This window comes from Chinchilla lanigera, unplaced genomic scaffold (genome assembly GCF_000276665.1).
Source record: "Chinchilla lanigera isolate Chin_1 unplaced genomic scaffold, ChiLan1.0 scaffold00021, whole genome shotgun sequence".
NCBI classification, from domain to species: Eukaryota; Metazoa; Chordata; class Mammalia; order Rodentia; family Chinchillidae; genus Chinchilla; species Chinchilla lanigera.
Window position 1 is genome coordinate 11,442,886 of NW_004955422.1, and position 7,298 is coordinate 11,450,183.

At 37.5% G+C, this 7,298-nt stretch overlaps 1 pseudogene; it reads right to left on the bottom strand.

Annotated features, from left to right (window-relative positions):
* Positions 1-3,266: 3,266 nt before the first annotated feature.
* On the bottom strand, positions 3,267-4,451 carry LOC102014141 (annotated as a pseudogene).
* Positions 4,452-7,298: the final 2,847 nt, after the last annotated feature.

Genomic DNA, 7,298 nt, shown 5'->3' on the forward strand with positions numbered 1-7,298 from the left:
CTAGTGAGCCAGAGCCATGCCTTATCTATTTTTATAATCTGTAACCACATATAGTAGATAATTTAAAATTTTTTCTTTTTGTATAAACCCCTGTGTTGCAAAGGAAGGCACAGGCTCAGAAAGGTTAATTTGCTTAAGACCTGTAAATCACAGACCTGGGAATCTGTCCTATAATTTCACTTCTAAATTCTATGCCAATTGTCCAAACTGTCTAAACAAATCTCTTTCAACAAGTACACATTTATGTATGGAATTCATGCTTTTTAGAACTGTTCCAGAGAATAAACATAGAGACATGTTTCAGGTGGACTTATCTGTTTTTACCATGTAAATTTTTGGCACTCTTTCTAGCATTTTATTAAAACCTCATACATATTTTAATATTCACAAAGGTGATTATCATTATAATTTTAGAATATTAGAATATTATCAAAGAGCAACTATTTCCCAGTCTCCTTCCACAGTTTTTAAGAATAAACCTAAACAAACTGATAAATCTGTACATTTTTGCTCTTTTTCTGCTTTGTTATAGTTCTTCGGGGATATGAAAATTGGGTAACCTTTGTTACCTGTAGCTTAGAAATGTGTTAATTCTGTCCTAAATGCAAACCTCTAGGGTCTTTACATGTAAGTGATGCTTTTCAAAAGTACTTTCAGAGCCATTTACAGGATGTCAAGTATAATTCTGCCCTTTAAATCTCCTTGTTTTATAGCAACTGTGGCAGTTAATTTAATTGTTTGGCATCTCTAACTAGTGATCTTATCACACAATAGAATGAATTAACTCATTTCAATTAACATTCATCTACCAGTAGGTCATATCAGCAATCAATGTGTGACTTTTACAGGAACACTCTGAAAGACTCCTTTCCTCTCTCTTAAATTTCATAATCTGTTATGATTTTCTACTGTGTCTCTTATCCAGAAACTAGAATTGAACTCTTCAAGTTGTTTCCCTTCCTAACCAAAAATAACATTGTTTAAAAACAAAACACAACAAAAACCCTAGCTATGTTGTGAAAATTGGCATTTTAAAGGATATTACTTTTGCCTGAGGTAGCCTGGCAAAAATTAGCATTTCTCACTGACATGATTATGACTAATCAGGCTTACAAACGAGTATGATTTTAAGTAAAAGCTTTAACTACTTCTAGCTGTTAATCTTTAATCATTCGATGACATTCCACGTATTCTTCAGGCATTTTTCCTACTAAACAAATCACCAACTATAGTTAGAACATGAAATAAAAACTTTACCATAAAGCAAATCCATGATATATCTATTATCACTTCTAATCTTTTTAAAGGCATTCATACCTGGCACTGAAGTTTCTACTAGTTTTCCTTTGATTCAATTTCTTCTGCCCATTTATTCTTAATAAGAGAAATTTTATTTGTTGTCTTATCACTGTCTTTACCTTTTTAAAACTTGTCTTCCTTTTTGTTCTTTTTTTTTTTTTTTTTTTTTTTTTGGTACTAGGGATTGAACTCAAGACCTTGTGCTTGCCAGGCAGGGACTTGTGCTGCTGAGCTATATCCCCAGCCCCCTTTTTGTTCTTTAAGCATACATCTTTTGTTTCACTCTTATAGTATTTTTCTTGACATGCCTTTTTTTCTAGCACCTATTTTCTCAGCATCTGCAGTAACATTTTTAACATTTTTATACTGACTTTGAGCAGAATCATTTAACTTTTCTCTTTTTTTGTTGTTGTTGTTTGTTTTTGTTTGGTTTTTTGTTGGTGTTTTCTAAAGACCTTTGAACTTCTAATTTTAGTAAATAACAGTAATTCTCTAGCACAGATATTAATATGTGCATAATGGTAAGTTGCTGGTGGTGCTACCTACTCCGTACCCTCTCCCACAGGGTTCTGGAATGTCAGTCAGGCTGCAGGCATAAACATGTGGCCCAGCCCTGGCCAATCATGCATCTTACCCCTGTCAATGGAGATCGTTCTGAGTATTAAGTTCCTGACACAAGCAGAGTTGCCAGGGCCCATTTTCCTTTCATACAAAGAAAACCTGTCTGTAATTAAACAGAATGAAACCAGCACTCAAAGAGAATCTTAAGAAGAACCAGGATATAGAAGTAGGGTCCTAACTGCATCCTTTAAGTATTTGGAGTTTGTGCTATCTTTGGATTTGCCTTCAGTCTTTTTTTTTTTTTTTTTAAGAGAAGAAACGATGCAGAATTTCAAAACAAGATAATAGTAGATTAACAATGGTTAAAATAATGCATAGTTATCTTCAAGTAGTTGGTCATATTACAAGATATAGGCATAAAATATTGATCAAACAATACAAGCACAAACTGTTCTTTTCAATGAACTAACAGAAAGCAGTAGTATAATTATCTTAGCTATCTTGTGTGTTTGTATATATATATATATATATTTTTTTTCCTTCCTTCTTTTCTCCTTTCCCTATCCCAGTTGTTCTTTTCTTTTGAGCAGTTTCTTACCCTTTCACACGAGCAGATTTGCTTTTTGGGTTAAAAAAAAAAAACACCTTATTTTGAGGTTTATTTCATAACATCATGTTTCACAGTTATGAAAAGTTTCATAACTAATAGTATGAAAACATCAGTTAGTGCCTGATTAACAGTAAGTCAGCCATCAACTAATACAATGCCTAATAATATATCAAATCACACACTGTGCAATTGTGTGAAATAAAAGGCTAATTCACAATAATGTTGTTGAGTGTAGTTTTTTATGGTAAATGATGTTGGTTCATTGCTATAGTTTAGAAATTGTTCAGATTTATATATAATTTTTTCAGCATATTGTTTTAAAAGTAATCAGGGCAAGAATTCTTAGAATTAATGAAAAGTTTTAAAAATATATGAAACTGAATATCTACAGAAATTCATTCTTTATGAAAAAAAGAAAGGCTGAATATTATTCTCAAAAGACTTCAGTATTCTTATCTGTCTAGCTACCTGGGAAGGATAGAAGACACCTGCCCCATGATAGATACAAAGAAGACATTTTCACTCACACAAAACAAGGGATTAATGGGGGGAAGCTATAGGCCCGATCAGATATAGATAGACAGATAGACAGGTGATAAAGATAGAGATATTTTAGGTTTTAACACAGAAAACAGGGCCAGGTTTATCTTTGCAAATGCAAAGTTTTACATTAAAATGTATTTACTAAACATAGTTGTTTTCCTCTTGATTGACCACTTCTCCTTCCTGTAATAGAAGCTCTAGGCATCCAAAGAGCACATTACTAATCAGATATATAATTCAGCTGCTTCTTCCAAACTGGAATCTGATTACTAATGGACTAGACTCAGGGCTGCCCCAAGAGATGGGAAGCAGTAACTATGCTCTCAGGGAAAATGGATACTGTGGATGCCACCAGTGAAAGAGCCCAACTCTGTGGACTGGGTCCAGGATGACTCACACACCCTGTTCACTGCGCAGGTTCTGCCCACCATGGACAAGAGAATCTTGGAACATCAGTCTCACTGATGATGCTGCATGTCTGTACTCATATAAGTGTAAACAGGGTAGATATCCCTATAACAATTGGAATAAGGATGAAATTGAGGGTTGTAACTTGCAGTAAGCAGCAGTCCTGGTCTGGACTGATATGAACATCCTCATATTGAATGGGGGCTACAATTGCTCCATACACTTGCTCCTTAATCTAGGGGACTGTTTTTTGAATTTGAAAGTGAACTTCCATACTGGTTCCTGTCTGTTCTCAGCAATCTTTCTGCACCAGAAAAAGTAAGCATTGTGAATTCTTTAATGTGGTGGGGATGCTTTCTGGAATGGCTGGATTCTTGAAGATATGAGCAGCAAATGATTTGTACATATAGCACAGAGATTGGATCACACCTGTCCAGAGACAGTGCAGTTTCTCCACGGACTCTGGTCACAGAGGTGCAGAGGCAGAGAAGCATCCAGTCTGTAGTGCCTTCTGTTCAACCTGTTCCAAAAGGCAGCAGTGCAAGTGACAGTCCAGGCATTCTTAAAATCAGAGAAACATTCACAGTATCTTCAGGATGGATGTAGGAGACCAGCAAGAGTCCACTATCCATGGAATGCTCTTCTCCTCCGGCCCCATCTAGGTCTTTTTGTCTCTTGCTTTTCTTTTTTCTGGAGATGATTCTCTCATGAATAGGAGCCTCCTGGCCATCCAGCTCATCACTACCATCAGTGATGTCACAGGGCTCACCAGCCCCAGCAAGAGCTTCCTCTGCAGGAACCTGGGAAGCTTCCAAACCACAAAGAGATCTTACTTCCTGCTGAGCAGTATTGGCCACCAATTTCTTGACCCATCCACACTGCACAACTGCCAGATCTGAGTAACCATAATCCGTCATGGTCACTCGATGGAACAGGAGGCCTTGGCCTGGAACTTGAGTTGCTTTCCTCTCTTGGGCATGGTTATCTTGTCGGGGCAAGGCCAGCCTCAAGGACCAGGACCCCGGGTCATGTCTCCGGCCAGAGAGCCAGAGCTGGGAGCCAATGGCCACCTCTGCCCTGCTCCATCACCATCCCACACCCAAGGCTGCAGCTTTCATGATGATTTAGGCCTGGAATCCCCAAGTATTTATTGGTGAAAATTGAATCTTTTAGAGGCAAAGCTCTATAATACTTACATCTTGAAGGAGGAAACACTACCCCCAGGGAATTATAAGGAAAAGAATGATTAGCAATAATGAAACACTAAAAGAGAGCTTACTATACTAGCATTTTAATTAATAATATTATTTTTCTATTACTGTTCTGGTTACATGGTTCCATAAACTTTTAATATCTACAACCATGCCTCATTATTTTTAGATGGATTTTTATTTATTATTTTACATGGATGGGGGGACATATATACGGTGTTACACCATTTATATCACACTCACACATACCCATACTCATTTTCAAGAGGATTAAGGACCATATGAAAACTCATATAAAGAGTTAGTTTGGGGGAAAGGAAGAAATAGAAATATAGGTATTAAAGTTGATGGATGAGGTTGAGGTCACAATAATACAAATACTGTAAAGTCCAGTGTTGATGAATATACTATTTAGATTTTGTATTAAAAAGATGGCAATTCCATTAAAAATTACTTTATTAGTATTTTTGTTCATCTCATGCCACTCAGCTGGCTGTATTTGTTTAGAATGAAAAATAAAAGAATACATTTGGTAGAAAAACTTAAATAATTTACCTATTTTTGTTAATAAGGTATATAGTAGGGTTTTAAATCCATGAGAAAAGGGGTTTTCTTTTTTATATACTTTTAGATTCAGAGACTGATGCTCAGTAAGTACTTGTATTTTTTTGTATCAGGAATTAAACTAAGGACCTTGTGCTTGCCAGGCAGGCACTTATGCCACTGAGCCATATCCTAGGCCCCTATAGTTTTAAAAATGTTCTATACCCTTAGGTTCAAAGTTCTTTTTCTTTCTTTCTTTCTTTCTTTCTTTCTTTCTTTCTTTCTTTCTTTCTTTCTTCTTTGCTTTCCTTTCCTTTCTTTCCCTTCCTTTCCTTTCCTTTCCTTTCCCTTCCTTTCCCTTCCTTTCCTTCCCTTTCCTTTCCTTTCCTTTCCTTTCCTTTCCTTTCCTTTCCTTTCCTTCTTTCCTTTCCTTCTTTCTCTCTTCCTCCTCTGTTTTCTGCAATTCATGGCACTAACCAGGTGCTCCATCACTGAACTACATCTCCAGCTCGTAAGTTATTTAAGTTATGTCCATGTTTATTTATTTGTTGAGAAGGAATTTTTCAATTTAAATTCACATTTCCAATAGACATATACATTGAACATGATTTTAAAAAGTCAAAACTTACAAAGTATTTCATTAAATTAATCCTTTCTCCCACTCTGTTCTGGTCACCTATTTCTTCTCTTTGGAAGCAATGACAGTCACCAATTTCTTGTACATCCCTCCACAGATGGTCTATGCAAATAAGAAAATATGTCTATGTGAATCTGTATTGAACATAGGAATTCATCACCCTTTCATGGAAGGTGTTGTTACCTCAACTCCTAGGAGGGCTGCCAGCCCCATTCAGAGATCTTCTGGTTGCAGAGTTGCTCATCCTAGGCCATTCACATTGTACAGCCAGTGGCTGAAGAAGCAGGTGTAGAAGGCTCAGCGATTTCAGCCTGGACATGTGTAGTGAGCCTATCTTTTCCAGAGCTCTCTCTATGGGTCAGCTGAGGCTGTCTATCATGCCTGCACTGCTGTTTGGTTTCACTTCTAGACTGCATTACTAACATCCCCCTTTGCCAGGATGATGGATTTTCTGTGCTAAAACTAAGATTGACCAGGCAAAAGCATGACAAATGGGTTGCTCTGTCCACAAGTGGTAACCCAAGGACATCACCTAGTAAGCATCTTGTACCTTGAACTCAGTCTCAGAGTCCATTTCCAGGGGAACTTGGATTGTGACCATTAGTAGCAAGCATGGTCTGAGAAAGTAAGGGATAAGATAGTTTGAGAGCTGAACCTTTTACCACTGAGTTGGCAATGGGACCTCATCTAGTGGTAGGTGGAACAGGTAGTCCTTGGCACAAGGTTGTGGTCCAATTGTTAAAGCTTTCACTGATGGTAAACTGGGACATTTCACCAAGAAAGGAAAAACACTAACATACACAGTATAGCAGATTTTGAAAATTATGGAGGAGATAGCCAGTGTAACAATAGTGTGATTGGATACCTCCTGTGATTGGTGTTTTTTAGAAAATAATTAAAGGCTGAGAGTGATTAAAAGCCAAGTGTGAAAGCCAAAGCACTACATTGGTAGCCAAGAAACTCTTATCTCCTTAGTAGGAGATCAACGCAAGCTGCAGAACAGGCTCTGATTTTAATCAGCATATCTGGGAGTCAAAAATGTTAAACTCCCAACTAAGGCAGATCTGCCATGACAAGGTTAAACATGGCCCTTGCTATGGTTTGGATCTAAAATATTTCCCAAAGGCCACGTGCTAAAAGGTTGGTTTCCAGCTCAGGCTATTATTGGGAGGTAGTGGGCCCTTTCAGAGTGGAGGCCTAGTTGGAGGAAATAGTCACTAGGGGCATGCCCTTGGAAGGTACACCTTGCTGGCCCCTTCTCTTTCTGCTTCTGACTCTGAATCCCTGCTACCATGAGGTAAGCAGCTCTGCTCTGCCTTGTGTGCCTCATCATGATGTTCTGTCTCACAGTGGCCCAATAGAAACACAATAATGGTCATGAATTGAAACCTGTGAAACTATAAAAAAAAGGAGGAAAGTAAACCTTTCCTCCTTGAAGTTGTTTACCTCTGGTTTTTTTTGTTTCTATGTTTTGGTGGAACTAGGG